This window comes from Symphalangus syndactylus, chromosome 7 (assembly GCF_028878055.3).
Source record: "Symphalangus syndactylus isolate Jambi chromosome 7, NHGRI_mSymSyn1-v2.1_pri, whole genome shotgun sequence".
Classification (NCBI taxonomy): Eukaryota; Metazoa; Chordata; class Mammalia; order Primates; family Hylobatidae; genus Symphalangus; species Symphalangus syndactylus.
In genome coordinates, this window is record NC_072429.2 from 147,783,004 (window position 1) to 147,807,782 (window position 24,779).

Below are 24,779 nucleotides of genomic sequence, written 5' to 3' on the forward strand. Positions count from 1 at the left end.
TCAGTTTTTAGGAGTTTAGGTGTTATTTGGAAGTTAGGAGCATCTAAATATGGAATATAACTCCATTAAATTATAGTATATTTTATATCAAAGAGAAACGACAAAAATAAGAAATGTTTTAAGTATTTTTTCGTATAGCGTGTTCATATATAATTACTTCAGTAGTCTCAATGTAGTCATGCAATTGTTTGGGTAAAGAACTAAACTTGAAGTTAAATAGCATAGGTCTGAATTCTTATGGTTTATAACATTCATATATTTTATATGTTCCAGAATAATATGTAATTTCTAAGTTTATAACATAATAATTACAGAAATCTAGGTAAAGTAATACTTCTGTGACACAGTCTCTTCATCTACAAAATGGAATATTGCTTTTCTCCTTAAATTTATATTAAAAATTGGAGAAGTAATATATGTGAAAGAACCTTACATTAAATATGCAAGTTTTATTTGTTGAATTCAAACAGTCATTAAAGAACAAAATAAAACATTACATTTGGATTAACAAAGTAGATACATATATCTCAATCTGAGAAACCTTTAAGCTCTCTTGACCATAAAATGACATTGGATCCTATAAGAGAGTTTGGTAAATATTTGAAAGATATTTCAATTTCACACCTAAATGTTGATTCTGACATTTATTTCCTAAACTTATCATTTGTATACTTACCTGCTATTAAATCCACAGGGGTCATGTCACTAACTGTATGCCCACCGATTTTATTGAGAGGTATTCAGCAAGGCCCACAAAGTAAGTATTGAATTTTTTTAAAAAACAGACCCAAAACACCTAAAAGCAAAACACTTAGTAAATTCTTATAATCATGAAGATCACAAATTAGTGCTATTAGTAAGAAAGAAACTTCTAAACCAAATAAAGTCCTAATACCTCCAACGAATTTTGTCTCTCTGATACACACACACACGATTAAAAAAAAAAATGAAGGAAATGTAAAAAAATAAATAAATGAAGGAAGTTCTGTGGGAAATGTCCATAATTTCATGCCCAGAATTTCCCTATCAATCTCTTTCCCCAAAGTTCTTCCGAGAAAATAAAGTTGCCTTTCTCTCAACGTTAACTCATCACTTTTCTCATAGCATTTTCAAAAGAAATATTTCCTGTCAGCCGGCCACTTAAACTTTGTGCTGTTAAAGAAATCCAAAAAGGTATCAATTTTGCAACAAAGGATAAAGAGGAGACGAAGTGAACCAACATGGCTTTTAAGCTAAATTGCCGTCACCTGTCACAGGTTGTCTAGCGAGCCTCAAGTTCCCTCTAATAAGCTTATGGAGGGTGCGGAGCAAAGGCACCTCAAGGTGCTCTGCGGGTTTTCCCCTGGTAAATTAGGCTGAAAGGAAAAGAGTCCCACCCCCCACCCCCAAACTTGGAGACCAGGGCTGCCCTGCCGAATGCTGTGCCCAGACCTCCTACTTCCACGCCCTTCCAGTCCTTTCCTCGGCTTGGAAAATTGGGCATGAGGCAAGCAAAAGGAAGGACAGAAGGCCAAAACGGGCATCCGGGAAGCCAAATTTCTGTCTCAAAAGCTCGTCTAGAAACGCGTACATAGCGCGTGCCTTGCGGACATCTCCTAAAACCCCGTTCACTGAAGCTAATTCCTCCCGAACGCCCCCACGCCGGCTGAGGATCGCAACCGCCCATCCGCCCCTCCAGCCTGTGCAGCCGCCCCCAAAACCTCCCGTGAATCAGGAAATGTCAAGGCAGCAGCGCTTGGGGAGCCGAGCAGCCTCGCCAGTTCCAAGTCTCTGGTTCGAGACCCCTCGCTTCGCCTCTTTGGGGAACTCACCTGGAGTCAGGTTTAGATGGCAGCCTCCACCCAGGGGACCGGGAAGCGGCCCCGGGAAGCGCCGCCGCGTCCTGTGAATAACGAGCGCAGCGCAGCGGAGCAGCTCCCCCTGGACTGGCCGCTCCCCGATTCCTCCCGCTCTGTCCGGGAACCGTCCCTCCGTTCTTTCCTCTCCCTCCCCTGCCTGCAGCCGCCGCGCTCCCTCCTCCTGCTGGCGGCTCAGGGCTGTGCTTCCGCCTCCCTCCTGCGGGCGCACGAGCTGCCCGCGCTGCTAATGAGCAGGCTCCAGGCTCCGCCCGGCCAGGGGTGCGCACACGCCCCACGCCGGAGACGAGCTCCCGGGAGCGGAGCTATGGATACGCCTGGTGCGGCCGCTGGAGAAATGAACTGGAGGAGGCATCCAGCATCTCACACTTTCTGGCCACTCAGCTTAACTAAGCCATAACCCCAGACTTCTTCCTAAATCTCCAGTAATTTACAGGTGCTGAAAAGTCAATGAGGGGTTTGAGCACAATCTGTGTTAACAGTATTGCCAGTATAGAGATGCTAATCTGGCTAGATTCTAGGGATGAAATGTTCAAGGGACGGTATATGATTCTTTCTGGTGGTTATTTTGACATATTTTGGCTATACTTACAGATCTGTAAAATAAACCAGCAATCTTCTAATCATGACAACACAGATTCCTAATTGAAGGCAGCTGATACTTATTAAATACCAGGCTCTGTTTAATAGGCTCTTCTTTCCCAGCTGATCTTTACTACAATTCTGTGAGCACTACTAGCACCCCTATTCTATATTTTAAGAATTTGGGTTTAACTTTTAAAACAAGACGGTCTTAAAACAAGACTAAGGATCATGTCCAACCTTGCAGAGATTCTAAGTTTCTGAGCCTAAATAATAACTGATATCTGCAGCTCCCACAACCCATACCCTGTGTATAATGTGTTGCAGCATCTTGGATGGTACTGTGTAACTGAACCAACAAAGATAATAGGACCATCAGCAAATACACACCACGAGACTAATGAATACCTAGAATCCTAGTGAGACTTGTAAATAGTCAAGCACCCTAAGTAACAATAGTTCAAGTGCATGCTAAACATGGTGATTACTTATAAAAGAACAGCAACCAGTATGAGTGAAGACAGGCAAATAATGTTCAAAATGTTCAGAATCAATGTCCAGCCACTTATGAGTTGAATTCCCCACTCTAAAAAGGAGGCCAGATGTGATGTATTCTAAGAAGTCTACAATGGGCGTGGTCTTTTCGCAACCAAAAAGGGCTTTTTAAACACTTATATCCCATTAAGAATATGCAATAGCTAATTAATATTAAATCTGAAAATCAGTGATAATTTATTTCAACTAACCTTACATGAAAAAATCATTACTCATTCAAGCTTTTAGAATTAGATTAAATAGCATTGAGTATCAAATTTACTTCAACCCATAGAAATAATAGACAGTTAATTAATAAAGTAAGTAATTTAATTAACTTTACTTTTGTGTCATGATGTATTTTTCCTTAGGAAAAGGATAAGACATTTTTTCCATGGTATAAAACACTAGAATATGACTTTTATATTTTTCTTCATGAAGATTAAAGAATTAATAAAATAAGTACAGACATATTGTCAACAAATCTATCCAGATCATTCATTCTCCACTCAAGAAATTATGCTAGGCAAGCTTTATTTCTCCATATGTACAAGGCAATTCAGAGGTCAAAAATTTGAAAACACTTGAATGAACATCAACCATTAATTAACTAAGAGTAGATTTTATTTATAAACAACTTTAAAAGACTATAAAAAAGGTATAACAAACTTCTACTTTATCAGTACTGCTACTCCTGTTGAACACAAAGATATATAATTATAGTTTTCTCCCTATTTAAAATATTTATTGATTCTGGCATAATAATGTCATACTCATCCCTCAATAATCAGTGTACATGGAACCAGAAATCTTTTCTTTCACCTAGTCAATTGAAGTATTTCTGTGTTTTGCATGTTAACACTCTATTTATTCTGTGTTTCTAGTGCTTATCCTCAAAATTTTTATAGTTCCGTTCACATATGAATTCTACCAATCAGCACTATATATAAATAATGCAACGTATAAAATGTGTTAAATAAATGGATGTAAGATTTATGCTAAATTTTTCACATAGTAAGTACTTCAAAACCCTTATTATTTTTCCTTAAGCTTTTATGTGCATATATTTTATCTCTCCAATTAAAGAATAAACTTCTAAATAAGAAGAGTTTTGTCTATAAATTTTACGCATTTTAATACATTATTAATCTAAAACCTTGGACTAGAGTTTGGAATTCTTTTATGTATTCATTTATTGATTCAAAAAATAGGTGTCCATGCCATTTTTTCTAAACCTTGTGCAAGATGTAGGGTATACAATGATGTCCAGACTTTAGAGTCCTTGACCTCATGGCGTTTAAAGTGCAGTAATGTACAGTAATTTTAAAATCTATTTATTATTATTTAAAACAATAAATGAATACATTCTTGTCGAAAATAACTGAAAAGTCTGTCTGAATTCCCTGGCCAAGGCCAAAACATGAAAGCAAAAGAGCTGCCTGAAAACAGTGCAAGCCACTCTCCAGAGGGTTTCTCTGTTGAAACAGCACATCGCATTATGGAAATAATGAGAAAAATTAGTAACTGTGCAAACGACAACACATATGCATCTTTGTGGTTTCTGACCTTTTAGCAACGTCGAAGCAAGACCACAAACCTTTCAACACCAGGCGTGGTATTAATCTTGCACAGAATATAATGTTTTCACATATTTTATTCTGATTTCCTACAAAGTAATTTCAATTTCTAGCTAAAGCTAATGGATTTTTCTAGTGAAAACATTGTGTACAGAATGACTTTCCAGTGAGATCCGCGTACCATGCGCCATTTTCATGTTCGTGCTCATTTCTCTGAAGTCTGTTTGCCTTTAATTCACCATAATAAAATTCCTTGTGTACTTTTATTGGCAACCATTGCATAGTGACACTTGCATCCAAATGTAATTCCATTTGAGCTTGGCAGTGTTTGCTTTTTTATCAGAAGAGGAAAGTTAGAGGGAACAAGGGGCAAAGATGTGTGTAAGAATATCTGAGGGACCATCACAGCATCATCACAAATTCAAGATTTTTTTGAAACATTAGACAAGGGACTGACAGCCATGCCCTGGGATGGCTGAAACACTTCACAACCTGCTCATGTTTATGACCAAAATCATCACCTAAAATGAATTCAATGTGTCAATATCATAATATTGTTTGTGTATAAGTAATCATGAAGCAGTTAGGGAAGGGAGTATAATCTAGTAAGAAATTGGAACAAAAAGTGTTAGACAAAATTCAAGAAGATTTAAAAGAAGAAAATTAACCTGTCTGATCTGAACAGAATTGGAAAAGCACATCAATCATAGCTCTATACATTGACCATAGACTTAAAGCATAACATAAAAATAAAGAAGGCAGATAACTCAGGAAAACATTTCTATTAAATCTACTCCGTAAAGTTTTCCCATACTTTTATTTTACTAACAGGAGCATACATTTAAATCTGACAAAATCATATATATTTTGTTGATTCAATTTGTAGCAGATAGAGGAGCATGTCCCAGTGCTATGACAGTGAGTTGTCACTATAACATACCACTGCTTTACATCTTACCCACAGGCTAAAATGTTTACCCCTAGAGTCGTGACTTTGTATATGACAGGAGATTGCTACTAAAAGTAAATATATTTGGCTGAAGGGTAGATACAACTTTAGGCCATTATATCATTCACTAAAATTTAGCTGGCATTTACATATTTACCTGCTTAGTTCATATGACAAATATGTTTGAGAGACTGCCATATACAAAAAAAAAAGATGGAACCATCTTACAAATTTAGAGATTACTTAAAGAAATGGAACTGAAGGGTTAACTGTGATGGCAAGAATGAAGAGAGCAAAACCAGAGGGTACTTCAAGGAGAACAGGCATGAGAGAGGCATTATAATTTGGAGGGTGCTATGATTTGAACCTATGTGCCCATCCAAAGTTTGTATGTTGAAACTAAAATCCCAGGACAATGACATCAAGAGATGGGGCTTTTGGTTAAGTGATTAAGTGAAGAAGGATCCACCCTCATGAATGAGATAAACGTCCTCGTAAAAGATGCTTTAGAGGAATGCCGGGCTCCTCAGTCTCTTCTGCCATGTCGTCACATTGTCCGTTTTTGCCCACTTTTGTCACGTGAAGACGAAGCAAGAAGGTGCCACCTCGGGACCAACTGCCAAATCTCCGCTGCCTTGATTTCGGACTTCTCAGCCCCAGAACTGTGAGAAATACATTTCTGTTTTTTATGAATTACTCAATCTGTGGCATTTTGTTATAGCAGCATACAGACAAAAACAGGGTAAACAGCCTGGTGAGAGTGGATATTTTAGAAACTTGAGATGATTCAATGTCGCTGATTCTCCATTTTCTCATATGTAAAATGAAGGAAATAATGCTGATTACTTCATAGTTCATTGTACAAATTAAATTAACTATGTAAATAAAGCAAGCAATATAGTTCCTTTTATCTGGTATACATTGTTTAAGTGTTGTTGTCATTACATGAGGAAAACAAGAACTTCCCCAAACAGAAGGATGTGGGAACCAAAACTAAGATATAAGAAAGGACCAAAGTTCACTGTGACAATCTGGTCAAGCGCTGGTTAGGGAAGATAGCATAATGTTACGCATAGATATTATTTGAGGATAATTTTCCTCCACCCCGAACTCCTCTAGCACTTTCCCTACGTCTTTCATTGCACTTCTTCATTTGTCTCTTTAATTACGGTTATTTATATAAATCTTTTAGCTTCCTACAAAAATAAGCTTGTAGTGGGACAGATTCTTGAGGATCTATGTCAAAGCAATTTTTCTATTTCCTACAGCAAGTAACCCAGTAGTAATCACACAGAATTTGTTAAAAGAATAAACATAGGAAGATTAATTTCCATTTTTTTCTTTGCTAATTTTTAATCAGAATTATACCATTGTTAGGGAGGGAGAAATTATAAATTGAGGACATGAGTATTAACATTTAAATCTGTTATTCTGCTTTATTTTAGAGCTTGCCATGTTTTGTGATTAAAAAAAGAAACAGGACATTCTATATAGCTGTTGCAAAACGTGTGGTCTGTTGGTGAACTAGCAGCACCAGCATTACCAAGATTTCCTTAGTTTGCAGGGCTACTGAGTCAGAATTCGCATTTTGACAAAACTCCAGGTGATTCATGCTCTGCATTTAAGTTGGAGAAGCACTGTTCTATAGTTCTCCTTATGTCCTAAATGCATTGTCAGTGAAAGAAAATACTATACGTATGATAATAATAACGGTAATATTAACAAAAATGTAACTATTAGTAATTTTCTATGCTCTCCCAGATACTAAGTCCTTTATTTAATACTTGTGATATTTCTGCGAAGTTGCAATTGATATCACCTACTAAACTGATACTCAGAAATCTGAGGTAATTCTCCAAGGTCACAAAGCTAGTGAATCACAAACCAGATTTTTAAACTCTTGCTGCTTCATTCCAAAGACTAAACCGTTTCTAACTCACGGTTAATACATTTGCTTCTGCCTTCCATTTCCTAAATATGGTTTCCTTTCTATTTCATTAGCTTTACTTATACATGACTGATTTTTAACCCTCTCTAACATTTGCAGAATATGGTGTACTATGGTTAATAAGGACAATACCAAGTAATATCATGTTGAGAAAGCGTGCAGAAGTAGCATCAAAAAACAGACTTTTTCCAAAATGTTTACTAAAAACTTTCAATAAAAACAAGATTTTCTACTTAGAATTTCTACCTTGCATAACTCAAATGGAGCATGACTATTAAAATGACAAATAGATTCCGTAGTTGCCTAAGAGCTAAGAATAAGAATTGCTATATAAAAAAGCATAAATATGCCACATGTATAAGAATCATGGGAGTGCTATTTGGTATTTAGTATTTAGTTCCATTCTGCAGCATGATCAAAAAGAAGCATCTGTATAGTTCACTGTGCATTATAGCACAATAAATCACCTCATTAGGCTCAGATATATGTAAAGATTTACAGTCTGGGAAAGTCCACTAGATATGCTTAATCACTTCTTAGACTGTACTGTCCCCCATATTTCTCTTTTTCTATAGAAAGGTTGCACATGGAAAGGCTTTATTTGAAATCCAGCAATGAATGGAATGTCTGTGAAGCAAGAAATAGATGGAAATTGACATTTTAAAAGAAAGTTTGGCTTCTGAAGAGATACAGCTGTGACCTTGGTCTTTTTGTTGGAGAGAAGTATTCCCTAGCCTTACTGTACTATTTTTCCCAAAGCACCCTCTCTATTGTTCTCCCTTCATCTCTGGCTCGTATCATATGGCCCCTCCCTCATTCTATCTGGTGAGTTCTGAGAAAAATGCTTAAATTCTGCAGAGAAGATTGAGAACAATGCTAAATATTCCTCAGAGAAGCAAAATATTATGTTAACAGTTTATATTTTCACATGAAATTGTCTATCTCTTCTCTCTGTCTCATGTGTGTATGTGTGTATGTGTGTATGTGTATATATATATATATATATAATATACAGTAGATATGTATATATAGAGTATAATATTCAGTATATATGTATATATAGTATAATATACCGTATATATGTATATATATACAGTGTGTGTGTGTGTATATATATATACATATATATATGTATATATATACTACCATTTACCTCCCAGGCTATACGTCCTGACATCTTAAAAGTAGAAAGCCCTCACAGGCCGCGGTTGCTCATGACTGTAATCCCAGCACTTTGAGAGGCCGAGGCGTGCAGATCACCTGAGGTCGGGAGTTCAAGACCAGCCTGACCAACATGGTGAAACCCCATCTCTACTAAAAATACAAAAAATTAGCTGGGCGTTGTGTTGCGCACCTGTAATCCCAGCTACTCAGGAGGTGGAGGCAGGAGAATCACATGAACCCGGGAGTCGGAGGTTGTGTGAGCCGAGACCATGACATTGCACTGCAGCCTGGGCAATGAGAGCAAAACTCCATCAGAAAAAGAAAGGTGGATAGGCCTTAAAAGACTTTTGAAAATGAGATTTGTCGAATATTTATTAGAGATGAAGAAAATAAGTGCGGACCCAAACGTAACTTGTCTGAGGTCACAGAAGTAGGGACCCACACGTAACTTGTCTGAGGTCACAGAGGTAGTCATGCTGCAGCAGCCTTATTGGTTTTCCTCTATGACATGCATTATTATTGTTTTTGATCATTTCAAGAGGTTTCTAGTCGATAGTGGGACAAAATTTCTAATTTGGGAACCTAATTTTCTCTGCAAATCTTCTTTACATCTCTAGCTTATTAATACACCTCAGAAGTGTTACAGGAATTAATTCGCAGGATTTTGAAGAATATTTTGAGGTATGCTGGGAAAAATCATGTCAAGTATCAATGATTAGAAACTAAACAATATTAGATATTGTAAAATTATATTTAATCTTCCATATGGCATAAATAAGTTATTTTAATGTACAGTCGTTGTACTTTGTAAACTTGCATATAAAATATTTGAAAAAATAACTTTCAATATGTAAAATGTAAATATACAAAGGAAAGCATCGGAAAAAATAGATAAAAATAATCAGGCTAAGAAAACACTACAGTGTCACCCTCAGAAGACTATAGAAGGATTCTCACCCTCGAGAAACAGAGGAACTTGAACATGGAAATGACCCTCTGCTGGCCATACTGATTATGGTACATAATTTTAAAAGGCTTTTAGAGAGAAGGGAAATGTTTTATTATGCATTCAGCACAGTGTTATGGTGATGTTTCTTAACTATCAGCTATTTTTAAAATTCCTATAATCTTTCTATAGATGACAAAGTTACATAAATATGAAGGATAAGAAGGGCCCCTGCAAACCTGATAATACAATTCTCTTTTCAATGATAACGTATATCTAAGCGCGCATCTCCTAATCATATTGATGTGCATTAAGTGTTCTTTTACCTACACCTGTCAAAGTGGCTAAAGTAATCCTTCATGAGGAGATAATTTTTTTCTTTAGGTGATTTTTTCCGCATAATACCCTAACATTTCCAATTCCATCATTCTCGAAAAAGTTTACATGATATACATATACAATTACTAAAATTTTGGCGGCATAAATAATTTAAATGGACTTTACTTCAAAGATAATATTTACTTTTAAAGTTGTAAACCTTTGAATCATCAATTAATTAGAATTATCTTTTTCTTTATAAATAAAGTTTTTTGTCCCTACATATTTATGATTTGGAAATTTTCACCTGGAAAATTTCATTTTCAGTTGGATGCCTTGTCTTTAGTATAAAATTCAGTATTTCAATTTCAATATAATTTTTTGATTGATTTTAATGCAGACAACAGAAAGGAATATCTTCAAATATAAACTACACAGAATCATTCTGTGAAACTTCTTTCTGATCTGTGCATTCAGCTAACAGAGTTAAACCGTACATTTGATTGAGCAGTTCTGAACACTCTTTCTGTAGAAAATGCAACTGGACATTTGGAGCGCTAAGAGGGTAGTAGTGGAAAAAGGAATATATTCAAATATAAAGTACACAGAAGCATTCTGTGAAATTTCTTTCTGTTCTCTGCAACTTCTTTCTGTTCTCTGCATTCAACTAACAGAGTTGAGCCTTACTTTTGAAGGAGCAGTTCTGAAACACTCTTTGTGTAGAAACTGAAATTGGACATTCGGAGAGCTAAGAGGATAATAGTCGAAAAAGGAATATCTTCAGCTAAATACTACACAGAAGCATTCTGTGAAACTTATTTCTGATATGTGAATTCAACTAACAGAGTAAAACCATACTTTTGATTGAGCCGTTATGAACACTCTTTCTGAAGAAAATGCAAGTGGACATTCGGAGCACTAAGAAGGTAATACTGGAAAAAGGAATATATTCAAATATAAACTACACAGAAGAATTCTGTGAAACTTCTTTCTGTTCTGTGCATTCAACTAACAGAGTTGAACCTTACTTTTGATTGAGCCGTCCTGAAACACTCATTCTGTAGAAACTGCAATTGGACATTCTGAGCGCTAAGTGGCCTATATTGGGAAAAAGAATATCTCCAAATAAAAACTACTCAGAAGAATTCTGTGAAACTTATTCCTGATCTGTGCATTCAGCTAACAGAGTTAAACCACACTTTTGATTGAGCAGTTATTAAACACTGTTTCTGTAGGAAATGCAAGTGGACATTAGGAGCGCTAAGATTGTAATAGTGGAAAAAGGAATATCCCCAAATAAAAACTACACAGAAGCATTCTCTGAAACTCCTTTCTGTTCTCTGCATTAAACTAACAGAGTTGAGCCTTACTTTTGAAGGTGCTGTTCTGAAACACTCTTTGTGTGGAAACTGCCAGTGGATATGCGGAACGCTAAGAGGGTAATAGTCGAAAAAGGAATATCTTCAACTAAATACTAAACAGAAGCATTCTGTGAAACTTCTTTCTGTTCTGTGCATTCAACTAAAAGAGTTGAACCTTACTTTTGATTGAGCCGTTCTGAAACACTCTTTCTGTAGAAAATGCAAGTGGTGATTCGGAGAGCTAAGAGGGTAATAGTGGAAAAAGGAGTATCTTCAAATATAAACTACACAGAAGCATTCTGTAAAACTTCTTTCTGTTCCTTGCATTCAACTAACAATATTGAACCTTACTTTTGATTGACCAGTTCTGAAACTCTCTTTCTGTAGATACTGCAATTGGAAATTCTGAGCGCTAAGAGTCCTATATTGGAAAAAGGAATATGTTCAAATAAAAACTACACAGAAGAATTCTGTGAAACTTCTTTCTGATTTGTGCATTCAACTAACAGAGTTAAACCATACTTTTGATTGAGCAGTTCTGAACACTCTTTCTGTAGAAAATGCAAGTGGACATTCGGAGCTCTAAGAGGGTAATAGTGGAAAAAGTAATATCGTCAAATAAGAACTACAGACAGGCATTCTGTGAAACTACTTTCTGTTCTGTGCATTCAACTAACAGAGTTGAACCTTACTTTTGATTGAGCCGTCCTGAAACACTCATTCTGTAGAAACTGCAATTGGACATTCTGAGCGCTAAGTGGCCTATATTGGGAAAAAGAATATCTCCAAATAAAAACTACTCAGAAGAATTCTGTGAAACTTATTTCTGATCTGTGCATTCAGCTAACAGAGTTAAACCACACTTTTGATTGAGCAGTTATTAAACACTGTTTCTGTAGGAAATGCAAGTGGACATTAGGAGCGCTAAGATTGTAATAGTGGAAAAAGGAATATCCCCAAATAAAAACTACACAGAAGCATTCTCTGAAACTCCTTTCTGTTCTCTGCATTAAACTAACAGAGTTGAGCCTTACTTTTGAAGGTGTTGTTCTGAAACACTCTTTGTGTAGAAACTGCCAGTGGATATGCGGAACGCTAAGAGGGTAATAGTCGAAAAAGGAATATCTTCAACTAAATACTAAACAGAAGCATTCTGTGAAACTTCTTTCTGTTCTGTGCATTCAACTAAAAGAGTTGAACATTACTTTTGATTGAGCTGTTCTGAAACACTCTTTCTGTAGAAAAGGCAAGTGGTGATTCGGAGCGCTAAGAGGGTAATAGTGGAAAAAGGAGTATCTTCAAATATAAACTACACAGAAGCATTCTGTAAAACTTCTTTCTGTTCCTTGCATTCAACTAACAATATTGAACCTTACTTTTGATTGACCAGTTCTGAAACTCTCTTTCTGTAGATACTGCAATTGGAAATTCTGAGCGCTAAGGGTCCTATATTGGAAATAGGAATATGTTCAAATAAAAACTACACAGAAGAATTCTGTGAAACTTCTTTCTGATCTGTGCATTCAACTAACAGAGTTAAACCATACTTTTGATTGAGCAGTTCTGAACACTCTTTCTGTAGAAAATGCAAGTGGACATTCGGAGCTCTAAGAGGGTAAGAGTGGAAAAAGTAATATCGTCAAATAAGAACTACAGACAGGCATTCTGTGAAACTACTTTCTGTTCTGTGCATTCAAATAACAGAGTTGAACCTTACTTATGATAGAGCCATTCTGAAACACTCTTTCTGTAGAAAACTCAATTGGACAATCTGAGCGATAAGAGGCCTATATTGGGAAAAAGAATATCTTCAAATAAAAACTACACAGAAGCATTCTGTGAAACTTTTTCTGATCTGTGCATTCAGCTAACAGAGTTAAATCATACATTTGATTGATCAGTTCTGAACAATCTTTCTGTAGAAAATGCAACTGGACATTTGGAGCACTAAGAGGGTAGTAGTGCAAAAAGGAATATATTCCAATATAAACTACACAGAAGCATTCTGTGAAACTTCTTTCTGTTCTGTGCATTCAACTAACATAGTTGAACCTTACTTTTGATTGAGCCTTTCTGAAACACTCTTTCTGTAGAAACTGCAATTGGACATTCTGAGCGCTAAGAGGCCTATATTGGTAAAAAGAATATCTTCATATAAACACTACACAGCAGCATTCTGTGAAACTTCTTTCTGATCTGTGCATTCAGCTAACAGAGTTAAACCATACTTTTGATTGAGCAGTTCTGAAACACTCTTTCTGTAGAAAATGCAACTGGACATTCAGAGCGCTAAGTGGGTAATAGTGGAAAATGGAATATCTTCAAATATAAACTACACAGAAGAATTCTGTGAAACTTATTTCTGATCTGTGCATTCACCTAACAGAGTTAAACCATACTTTTGATAGAGCAGTTCTGAACACACTTTCTGTAGAAAATGCAAGTGGACATTCTGAGCTCTAAGAGGGTAACAGTGGAAAAAGGAATATTTTCAAATATAAACTACACAGAAGCAATCTGTGAAACTACATTCTGTTCTGTGCATTCAACTAACAGAGTTGAACCTTAATTTTGATTGAGCAGTTCTGAAACACTCTTTCTGTAGAAACTGTAATTGGATTTCTGAACGCTAAGAGGCCTATATTGAGAAAAATAATATCTTCAAATAAAAACTACAGAGATGCATTCTCTGAAACTTCTTTCTGTTCTGTGCATTCAGCTAACTGAATTAAACGATACATTTGATTTAGCAGTTCTGAAACACTCTTTCTGTAGAAAATGCAAGTGGTCATTCGGTGCGCTAAGATGGTAATTGTGGAAAAAGGAATATCTTCAAATAAAAACTACAAAGAGGCATTCTCTGAAACTTGTTTCTGTTCTCTGCTTTCAACTAACAGGGTTGAGCCTTATTTTTGAAGGAGCAGTCCTGAAACACTCTTTCTGTAGAAACTGCAAGTGGACATTCGGAGCGCTAAGAGGGTAATATTGGAAAAAGGAATATCTTCAAATAAATACTACACAGAAGCATTCTGTGAAACTACTCTCTGTTCTGTGCATTCAACTAAATGAGTTGAACCCTACTTTTGATTGAGCCATTCTGAAACACTCTTTCTGTAGAAACTGCAATTGGATATTAGGAGCGCTAAGAGGCCTATATTGGAAAAAGGACTATCTTCAAATAAAAACTACACAGAAGCATTCCGTGAAACTTCGTACTGATCTGTGCATTCAGCTAACAGAATTAAACCATACTTTTGATTGAGCAGTTCGGAAACACTCATTCTGTAGAAAATGCAAGTGGACATTCGGAGCGCTTAGAAGGTAATAGTGGAAAAAGGAACATCTTCAAATATAAACTACACAGAAGCATTCTATGAAACTTCTTTCTGTTCCGTTCACTCAACTAACAGAGTTGAACCTTACATTTGATTAAGCAGTTCAGAAACACTCTTTCTGTAGATACTGCAATTGGACATTCTGAGCGCTAAGACTCCTATATTGGAGAAAGGAATATCTTCCAATAAAAAGTACACAGAAGCATTCTGTGAAAATTCTTCCTGATCTGTGCATTCAAATAACAGAGTAAAACCATACTTTTGATTGAGCCGTTCAGAACACTCTTTCTGTAGAAAATGCAAGTGGACATTCGGAGCACTAAGAGGGTAATACTGGAAAAAGGAATATATTCAAATATAAACTACACAGAAGCATTCTGTGAAACTTCTTGCTGTTCTGTGCATTCAAGTAACAGAGTTGAACCTTACTTTTGATTGAGCCTTTCTGAAACTCTCTTTCTGTAGAAAATGCAAGTGGACATTCGGAGCGCTAAGATGGTAATAGTGGAAAAAGGAATACATTCAAATATAAACTACACAGAAGCATTCTGTGAAACTTCTTTCTGTTCTGTGCATTCAACTAACAGGGTTGAACCTTACTTTTGATTGAGCCTTTCTGAAACACTCTTTCTGTAGAAACTGCAATTGGACATTCTGAGCGCTAAGACTCCTATATTGGAGAAAGGAATATCTTCAAATAAAAAGTACACAGAAGCATTCTGTGAAAATTCTTTCTGATCTGTGCATTCAGCTAACAGAGTTAAACCATACTTTGCTTTGAGCAGTTCTGAACACTCTTTCTGTAGAAAATGCAAGTGGACATTCGGAGCGCTAAGAGGGTAATACTGAAAAAGGGAATATATTCAAATATAAACTACACAGAGGCATTCTGTGAAACTCCTTTCTGTTCTCTGCATTCAACTAACAGAGTTGAGCCCTACTTTTGAAGGAGCAGTTCTGAAACACTCTTTGTTTAGAAACTGAAATTGGACATTCGGAGAGCTAAGAGGATAATAGTCAAAAAAGGAATATCTTCAACAAAATACTACACGGAAGGATTCTGTGAAACTTATTTCTGATATGTGCATTCAAATAACAGAGTAAAACCATACTTTTGATTGTGCCATTCAGAACACTCTTTCTGTAGAAAATGCAAGTGGACTTTCGGAGCACTAAGAGGGTAATACTGGAAAAAGGAATATATTCAAATATAAACTACACAGAAGCATTCTGTGAAACTTCTTGCTGTTCTGTGCATTCAAGTAACAGAGTTGAACCTTACTTTTGATTGAGCCTTTCTGAAACTCACTTTCTGTAGAAAATGCAAGTGGACATTCGGAGCGCTAAGATGGTAATAGTGGAAAAAAGAATACATTCAAATATAAACTACACAGAAGCATTCTGTGAAACTTCTTTCTGTTCTGTGCATTCAACTAACAGAGTTGAACCTTACTTTTGATTGAGCCTTCTGAAACACTCATTCTGTAGAAACGGCAATTGGACATTCTGAGCGCTAAGTGGCCTATATTGGGAAAAAGAATATCTCCAAATAAAAACTCCTCAGAAGCATTCTGTGAAACTTATTTCTGATCTGTGCATTCAGCTAACAGAGTTAAACCATACTTTTGATTGAGAAGTTATGAGACACTCTTTCTGTAGAAAACGCAAGTGGACATTCGGAGCGCTAAAATTGTATTAGTGGAAAAAGGAATATCCCCAAATTAAAACTACACAGAAGCATTCTCTGAAACTCCTTTCTGTTCTCTGCATTCAACTAACTGATTAGAGCCTTACTTTGAAGGAGCTGTTCTGAAACAATCTTTGTGTAGAAACTGCCAGTGGACATTCGGAATGCTAAGAGGGTAATAGTCGAAAAAGGAATATCTATAACTAAATACTACACAGAAGCATTCTGTGAAACTTCTTTCTGTTCTGTGCATTCAACTAAAGGAGTTCAAACTTACTTTTGATTGAGCTGTTCTGAAACACTCTTTCTGTAGAAAATGCAAGTGGTGATTCGGAGCGCTAAGAGGGTAATAGTGGAAAAAGGAATATCTTCAAATATAAACTACACAGAAGAATTCTCTGAAACTTCTTTCTGTTCCGTGCATTCAACTAACAGTATTGAACCTTACTTTTGATTGAGCAGTTCTGAAACTCTCTTTCTGTAGATACTGCAATTGGACATTCTGAGCGCTAAGAGACCTATATTGGAAAAAGGAATATCTTCAAATAAAAACTACACAGAAGAATTCTGTGAAACTTCTTTCTGATCTGTGCATTCAACTAACAGAGTTAAACCATACTTTTGATGGAGCAGTTCTGAACACACTTTCTGTAGAAAATGCAAGTGGACATTCCGAGCTCTAAGAGGGTAATAGTGGAAAAAGTAATACCGTCAAATATGAACTACAGAGAAGCATTCTGTGAAACTACTTTCTGTTCTGTGCATTGAAATAGCAGAGTTGAACCTTACTTTTGAAAGAGCCATTCTGAAACACTCTTTCTGTAGAAACTGCAATTGGACAATCTGAGCACTAAGAGGCCTATATTGGGAAAAAGTATATCTTCAAATAAAAACTACACAGAAGCATTCTGTGCAACTTCTTTCTAATCTGTGCATTCAGCTAAGAGAGTTAAATCATACATTTGATTGAGCAGTTCTGAACACTCTTTCTGTAGAAAATGCAACTGGACATTTGGAGCGCTAAGAGGGTAGTAGTGGAAAAAGTAATATATTCAAATATAAACTACACAGAAGCATTCTGTGAAACTACTTTCTGTTCTGTGCATTCAACTAACAGAGTTGAACCTTACTTTTGATTGAGCCTTTCTGAAACACTCTTTCTGTAGAAACTGCAATTGGACATTCTGAGCGCTAAGACTCCTATATTGGAGAAAGGAATATCTTCAAATAAAAAGTACACAGAAGCATTCTGTGAAAATTCTTTCTGATCTGTGCATTCAGCTAACAGAGTTAAACCATACTTTGGATTGAGCAGTTCTGAACACTCTTTCTGTAGAAAATGCAAGTGGACATTCGGAGCGCTAAGAGGGTAATACTGAAAAAGGGAATATATTCAAATATAAAGTACACAGGGGCATTCTGTGAAACTCCTTTCTGTTCTCTGCATTCAACTAACAGAGTTGAGCCCTACTTTTGAAGGAGCAGTTCTGAAACACTCTTTGTTTAGAAACTGAAATCGGACATTCGGAGAGCTAAGAGGATAATAGTCGAAAAAGGAATATCTTCAACAAAATACTACACGGAAGGATTCTGTGAAACTTATTTCTGATATGTGCATTCAAATAACAGAGTAAAACCATACTTTTGATTGAGCCGTTCAGAACACTCTTTCTGTAGAAAATGCAACTGGACATTCAGAGCGCTAAGTGGGTAATAGTGGAAAATGGAATATCTTCAAATATAAACTACAGAGAAAAATTCTGTGAAACTTATTTCTGATCTGTGCATTGACCTAAAGAGTTAAAACATACTTTTGATAGAGCAGTTCTGAACACACTTTCTGTAGAAAATGCAAGTGGACATTCTGAGCTCTAAAAAGGGTAACAGTGGAAAAAGGAATATCTTCAAATACAAACTACACAGAAGCAATCTGTGAAACTACATTCTGTTCTGTGCATTCAACTAACAGAGTTGAACCTTACTTTTGATTGAGCCGTTCTGAAACACTCTTTCTGTAGAAACTGCAATTGGACATTCTGAGTGCTAAGAGGCCTATATTGGGAAAAATAATATCTTCAAATAAAAACTACACAGAAGCATTGTGTGAAACTTATCTCTGATATGTGCATTCAGCTAAAAGAGTTAAACCATACTTTTGATTGCGCAGTTCCGAACACTCTTTCTGTAGAAAATGCAAGTGGACATTCGGAGCGCTAAGAGGGTAATAGTGGAAAAAGGAATATATTCAAATATAAACCACACAGTAGCATTCTGTGAAACTTCTTTCTGTTCTGTGCATTCAGCTAACAGAGTTGAACCTTACTTTTGATTGAGCCGTTCTGAAACACTCTTTCTGTAGAAACTGCAATTGGACATTCTAAGCGCTAAGAGGCCTACATTGGGAAAAAGAATATCTTCAAATAAAAACTACACAGATGCATTCTGTGAAACTTATTTCTGATCTGTAAATTCAGTTAACAGAGCTAAACCATATTTTTGATTGAGCAGTTATGAAACACTCTTTTTGTAGAAAATGCAAGTGGACATTCGGAGCGCTAAGATTGTAATAGAGGAAAAAGGAATATCTCCAATTAAAAACTACACAGAAGCATTCTCTGAAACCCATTTCTGTTCTCCGCATTCAACTAACAGAGTTGAGCCTTACTTTTGAAGGAGCAGTTCTGAAACACTCTTTGTGTAGAAACTGCCAGTGGATATTCGGAGCGCCAAGTGGGTAATAGTCCAAAAAGGAGTATCTTCAACTAAATACTACACAGAAGCATTCTGTGAAACTTCTGTCTGTTCTGTGCATTCAACTAACAGAGTTGAACCTTACATTTGATTGAGCCGTTCTGAAACAATCTTTCTGTAGAAACTGCAATTGGACATTCTGAGCCCTAAGAGGCCTATATTGGGAAAAATAATATCTTCAAATAAAAACTACACAGAAGCATTGTTTGAAACTTATTTCTGATATGTGCATTCAGCTAACAGAGTTAAACCATACTTTTGATTGCGCAGTTCAGAACACTCTTTCTGTAGAAAATGCAAGTGGACATTCGGAGCGCTAAGAGGGTAATAGTGAAAAAAGGAGTATATTCAAATATAAACTACACAGAAGCATTTAGTGAAAATTCTTTCTGTTTTGTGCATTCAACTACCAGGGTTGAACCTTACTTTTGATTGAGCCGTTCTGAAACACTCTTTCTGTAGAAACTGCAATTGGACATTCTGAGCGATAAGAGGCCTATATTGGGAAAAGAATATCTACAAATAAAAACTACACAGAAGCATTCTGTGAAACTTCTTTCTGTTCTGTTCATTCAACTAATAGAGTTGAATCTTAGTTTTGATTGAGCCGTTCTGAAACACTCTTTCTGTAGAAAATGTAAGTGGGATTCAGAGCGCTAAGAGGATAATAGTGGAAAAAGGAATGTCTTCAAATATAAACTACACAGAATCATTTTGTGAAACTTCTTTCTGATCTGTGCATTCAGCTAACAGAGTTAAACCATACTTTTGATTGAGCAGATCTGAACACTCTTTCTGTAGAAAATGCAACTGGACATTTGGAGTGCTAAGAGGGTAGTCGTGGAAAAAGGAATATATTCAAATATAAACTACACAGAAGCATTCTGTGAAACTTCTTTCTGATCTGAGCATTCAGCTAACAGAGTTAAACCATACTTTTGATTGAGCAGTTTTGAAACACTCTGTCTGTAGAAAATGCAACTGGACATTCGTAGCGCTAAGTGGGTAATAGTGGAAAAAAGAATATGTTCAAATATAAACTACACAGAAGCATTGTATGAAACTTCTTTCTGTTCTGTGCATTCAAATAACAGAGTTGAACCTTACTTTTGATTGAGCCGTTCTGAAACACTCTTTCTGTAGAAACTGCAATTGGACATTCTGAGCGCTAAGAGGCCTATATTGGGAAAAATAATATCTTCAAATAAAAACTACACAGAAGCATTGTGTGAAGCTTATTTCTGATATGTGCATTCAGCTAACAGAGTTAATCCATACTTTTGATTGCGCAGTTCCGAACACTCTTTCTGTAGAAAATGCAAGTGGACATTCGGAGCGCTAAGAGGGTAATAGTGGAAAAAGGAATATATTGAAATATAAACTACACAGTAGCATTCTGTGAAACTTCTTTCTGTGCTGTGCATTCAACTAACAGTGTTGAACCTTACTTTTGATTGAGCCGTTCTGAAACACTCTTTCTGTAGAAACTGCAATTGGACATTCTAAGCGCTAAGAGGCCTACATTGGGAAAAAGAATATCTTCAAATAAAAACTACACAGATTCATTCTGTGAAACTTATTTCTGATCTGTAAATTCAGTTAACAGAGCTAAATCATATTTTTGATTGAGCAGTTAAGAAACACACTTTTTGTAGAAAATGCAAGTGGACATTCATAGCGCTAAGATTGTAATATAGGAAAAAGTAATATCTCCAATTAAAAACTACACAGAAGCATTCTCTGAAACCACTTTCTGTTCTACGCATTCAACTAACAGAGTTCAGCCTTACTTTTGAAAGTGCAGTTCTGAAACACTCTTTGTGTAGAAACTGCCAGTGGATATTCGGAGCGCTAAGTGGGTAATAGTCCAAAAAGTAGTATCTTCAACTAAATACTACACAGAAGCATTCTGTGAAACTTCTGTCTGTTCTGTGCATTCAGCTAAGAGAGCTGAAACTTACATTTGATTGAGCCATTCTGAAACACTCTTTCTGTAGAAACTGCAATAGGACATTCTGAGCGCTTAGGGGCCTATATTGGGAAAAATAATATCTTCAAATAAAAATTACACAGAAGCATTGTTTGAAACTTATTTCTGATATGTGCATTCAGCTAACAGAGTTAAACCATACTTTTGATTGCGCAGTTCAGAACACTCTTTCTGTAGAAAATGCAAGTGGACTTTCGGAGAGCTAAGAGGGTAATAGTGGAAAAAGGAATATATTCAAATATAAACTACACAGAAGCATTCTGTGAAACTTCTTTCTGTTCTGGGCATTCAACTACCAGTGTTGAACCTTAGTTTTGATTGAGCCGTTCTGAAACACTCTTTCTGTAGAAAATGCAAGTGGGATTCAGAGCGCTAAGAGGGTAATAGTGGAAAAAGGAATGTCTTCAAATATAAACTACACAGAATCATACTGTGAAACATATTTCTGATCTGTGCATTCAGCTAACAGAGTTAAACCATACTTTTGATTGAGCAGTTTTGAAACACTCTGTCTGTAGAAAATGCAACTGGACATTCGTAGCGCTAACTGGGTAATAGTGGAAAAAAGAATATGTTCAAATATAAACTACACAGAAGCATTGTATGAAACTTCTTTCTGTTCTGTGCATTCAACTAACAGAGTTGAACCTTACTTTTGATTGAGCCTTTCTGAAACACTCTTTCTGTAGAAACTGCAATTGGACATTCTGAGCGCTAAGAGGCCTATATTGGGAAAAATAATATCTTCAAATAAAAACTACACAGAAGCATTGTGTGAAACTTCTTTCTGTTCTGTTCATACAACTAAAAGTGTTGAACCTTAGTTTTGATTGAGCCGTTCTGAAACACTCTTTCTGTAGAAAATGCAAGTGGGATTCTGAGCGCTAAGAGGGTAATAGTGGAAAAAGGAATGTCTTCAAATATAAACTACACAGAATCATTCTGTGAAACTTCTTTCTGATCTGTGCATTCAGCTAACAGAGTTAAACCATACGTTTGATTGAGCAGATCTGAACAGTCTTTCTGTAGAAAATGCAACTGGACATTTGGAGCCCTAAGAGTGTAGTCGTGGAAAAAGTAATATATTCAAATATAAACTACACAGAAGCATTCTGTGAAACTTCTTTCTGATCTGAGCATTCAGCTAACAGAGTTAAACCATACTTTTGATTAAGCAGTTTTGAAACACTCTGTCTGTAGGAAATGCAACTGGACATTCGTAGCGCTAAGTGGGTAATAGTGGAAAAAAGAATATGTTCAAATATAAACTACACAGAAGCATTGTGTGAAACTTCTTTCTGTTCTGTGCATTCAACTAACAGAGTTGAAACTTACTTTTGATTGAGCCGTTCTGAAACACTCTTTCTGTAGAAACTGCAATTGGACATTCTGACCGCTAAGAGGCCTATATGGAGAAAAACAATATCTTCAAATAAAAACTACACAGAAGCATTGTGTGAAACTTATTTCTGATATGTGCATTCAGCTAACAGAGTTAAACCATACTTTTGATTGCGCAGTTCCGAACACTCTTTCTGTAGAAAATGCAAGTGGACATTCGGAGCGCTAAGAGGGTAATAGTGGAAAAAGGAATATATTCAAATATAAACTACACAGTAGAATTCTCTGAAACTTCTTTCTGTTCTGTGCATTCAACTAACAGAGTTGAACCTTACTTTTGATTGAGCCGTTCTGAAACACTCTTTCTGTAGAAACTGCAATTGGACATTCTAAGCGCTAAGAGGCCTACATTGGGAAAAAGAATATCTTCAAATAAAAACTACACAGATTCATTCTGTGAAACTTATTTCTGATCTGTAAATTCAGTTAACAGAGCTAAACCATATTTTTGATTGAGCAGTTATGAAACACACTTTTTGTAGAAAATGCAAGTGGACATTCGTAGTGCTAAGATTGTAATAGAGGAAAAAGGAATATCTCCAATTAAAAACTACACAGAATCATTCTCTGAAACCCCTTTCTGTTATCCGCATTCAACTAACAGTGTTGAGCCTTACTTTTGAAGGAGCAGTTCTGAAACACTCTTTGTGTAGAAACTGCCAGTGGATATTCGGAGCGCGAAGTGGGAAATAGTCCAAAAAGGAGTATCTTCAACTAAATACTACACAGAAGCATTCTGTGAAACTTCTTTCTGTTCTGTGCATTCAACTAAGAGAGTTGAAACTTACCTTTGATTGAGCCTTTCTGAAACACTCTTTCTGTAGAAACTGCAATTGGACATTCTGAGCGCTAAGAGACCTATATTGGGAAAAATAATATCTTCAAATAAAAACTACACAGAAGCATTGTTTGAAACTTATTTCTGATATGTGCATTCAGCTAACAGAGATAAACCATACTTTTGATTGCGCAGTTCAGAACACTATTTCTGTAGAAAATGCAAGTGGACATTCGGAGCGCTAAGAGGGTAATAGTGGAAAAAGGAATATATTCAAATGTAAACTACACAGAAGCATTCTGTGAATCCTCTTTCTGTTCTGTTCATTCAACTAAAAGAGTTGAACATTAGTTTTGATTGAGCCGCTCTGAAACACTCTTTCTGTAGAAAATGCAAGTGGAGATTCGGAGCGCTAAGAGGGTAATAGTGGAAAAAGGAATGTCTTCAAATATAAACTACACAGAATCATACTGTGAAACATATTTCTGATCTGTGCATTCAGCTAACAGAATTAAACCATACTTTTGATTGAGCATATCTGAACACTCTTTCTGTAGAAAATGCAACTGGACATTTGGAGCGCTAAGAGTGTAATAGTGGAAACAGGAATATGTTCAAATATAAACTACACAGAAACATTGTATGAAACTTCTTTCTGTTCTGTGCATTCAAATAACAGAGTTGAACCTTACTTTTGATTGAGCCGTTCTGAAACACTCTTTCTGTAGAAACTGCAATTGGACATTCTGAGCGCTAAGAGGCCTATATTGGGAAAAATAATATCTTCAAATAAAAACTACACAGAAGCATTGTGTGAAACATATTTCTGATATGTGCATTCAGCAAACAGAGTTAAACCATACTTTTGATTGTGCAGTTCCGAACACTCTTTCTGTAGAAAATGCAAGTGGACATTCGGAGCGCTAAGAGGGTAATATTGGAAAAAGGAATATATTCAAATATACACTACACAGTAGCATTCTGTGAAACTTCTTTCTGTTCTGTGCATTCAACTAACAGAGTTGAACCTTACTTTTAATTGAGCCGTTCTGAAACACTCTTTCTGTAGAAACTGCAATTGGACATTCTAAGCGCTAAGAGGCCTACATTGGGAAAAAGAATATCTTCAAATAAAAACTAAACAGATGCATTATGTGAAACTTACTTCGGATCTGTAAATTCAGTTAACAGAGCTAAGCCATATTTTTGATTGTGCAGTTATGAAACATTCTTTTTGTAGAAAATGCAAGTGGACATTCGGAGCGCTAAGATTGTAATAGAGGAAAAAGGAATATCTCCAATTAAAAACTACACAGAAGCATTCTCTGAAACCCCTTTCTGTTCTCCGCATTCAACTAACAGAGTTGAGCCTTACTTTTGAAGGAGCAGTTCTGAAACACTCTTTGTGTAGAAACTGACAGTGGATATTCGGAGCGCTAAGTGGGTAATAGTCCAAAAAGTAGTATCTTCAACTAAATACTACACAGAAGAATTCTGTGAAACTTCTGTCTGTTCTGTGCATTCAACTAACAGAGTTGAACCTTACATTTGATTGAGCCGTTCTGAAACACTCTTTCTGTAGAAACTGCAATTGGACATTCT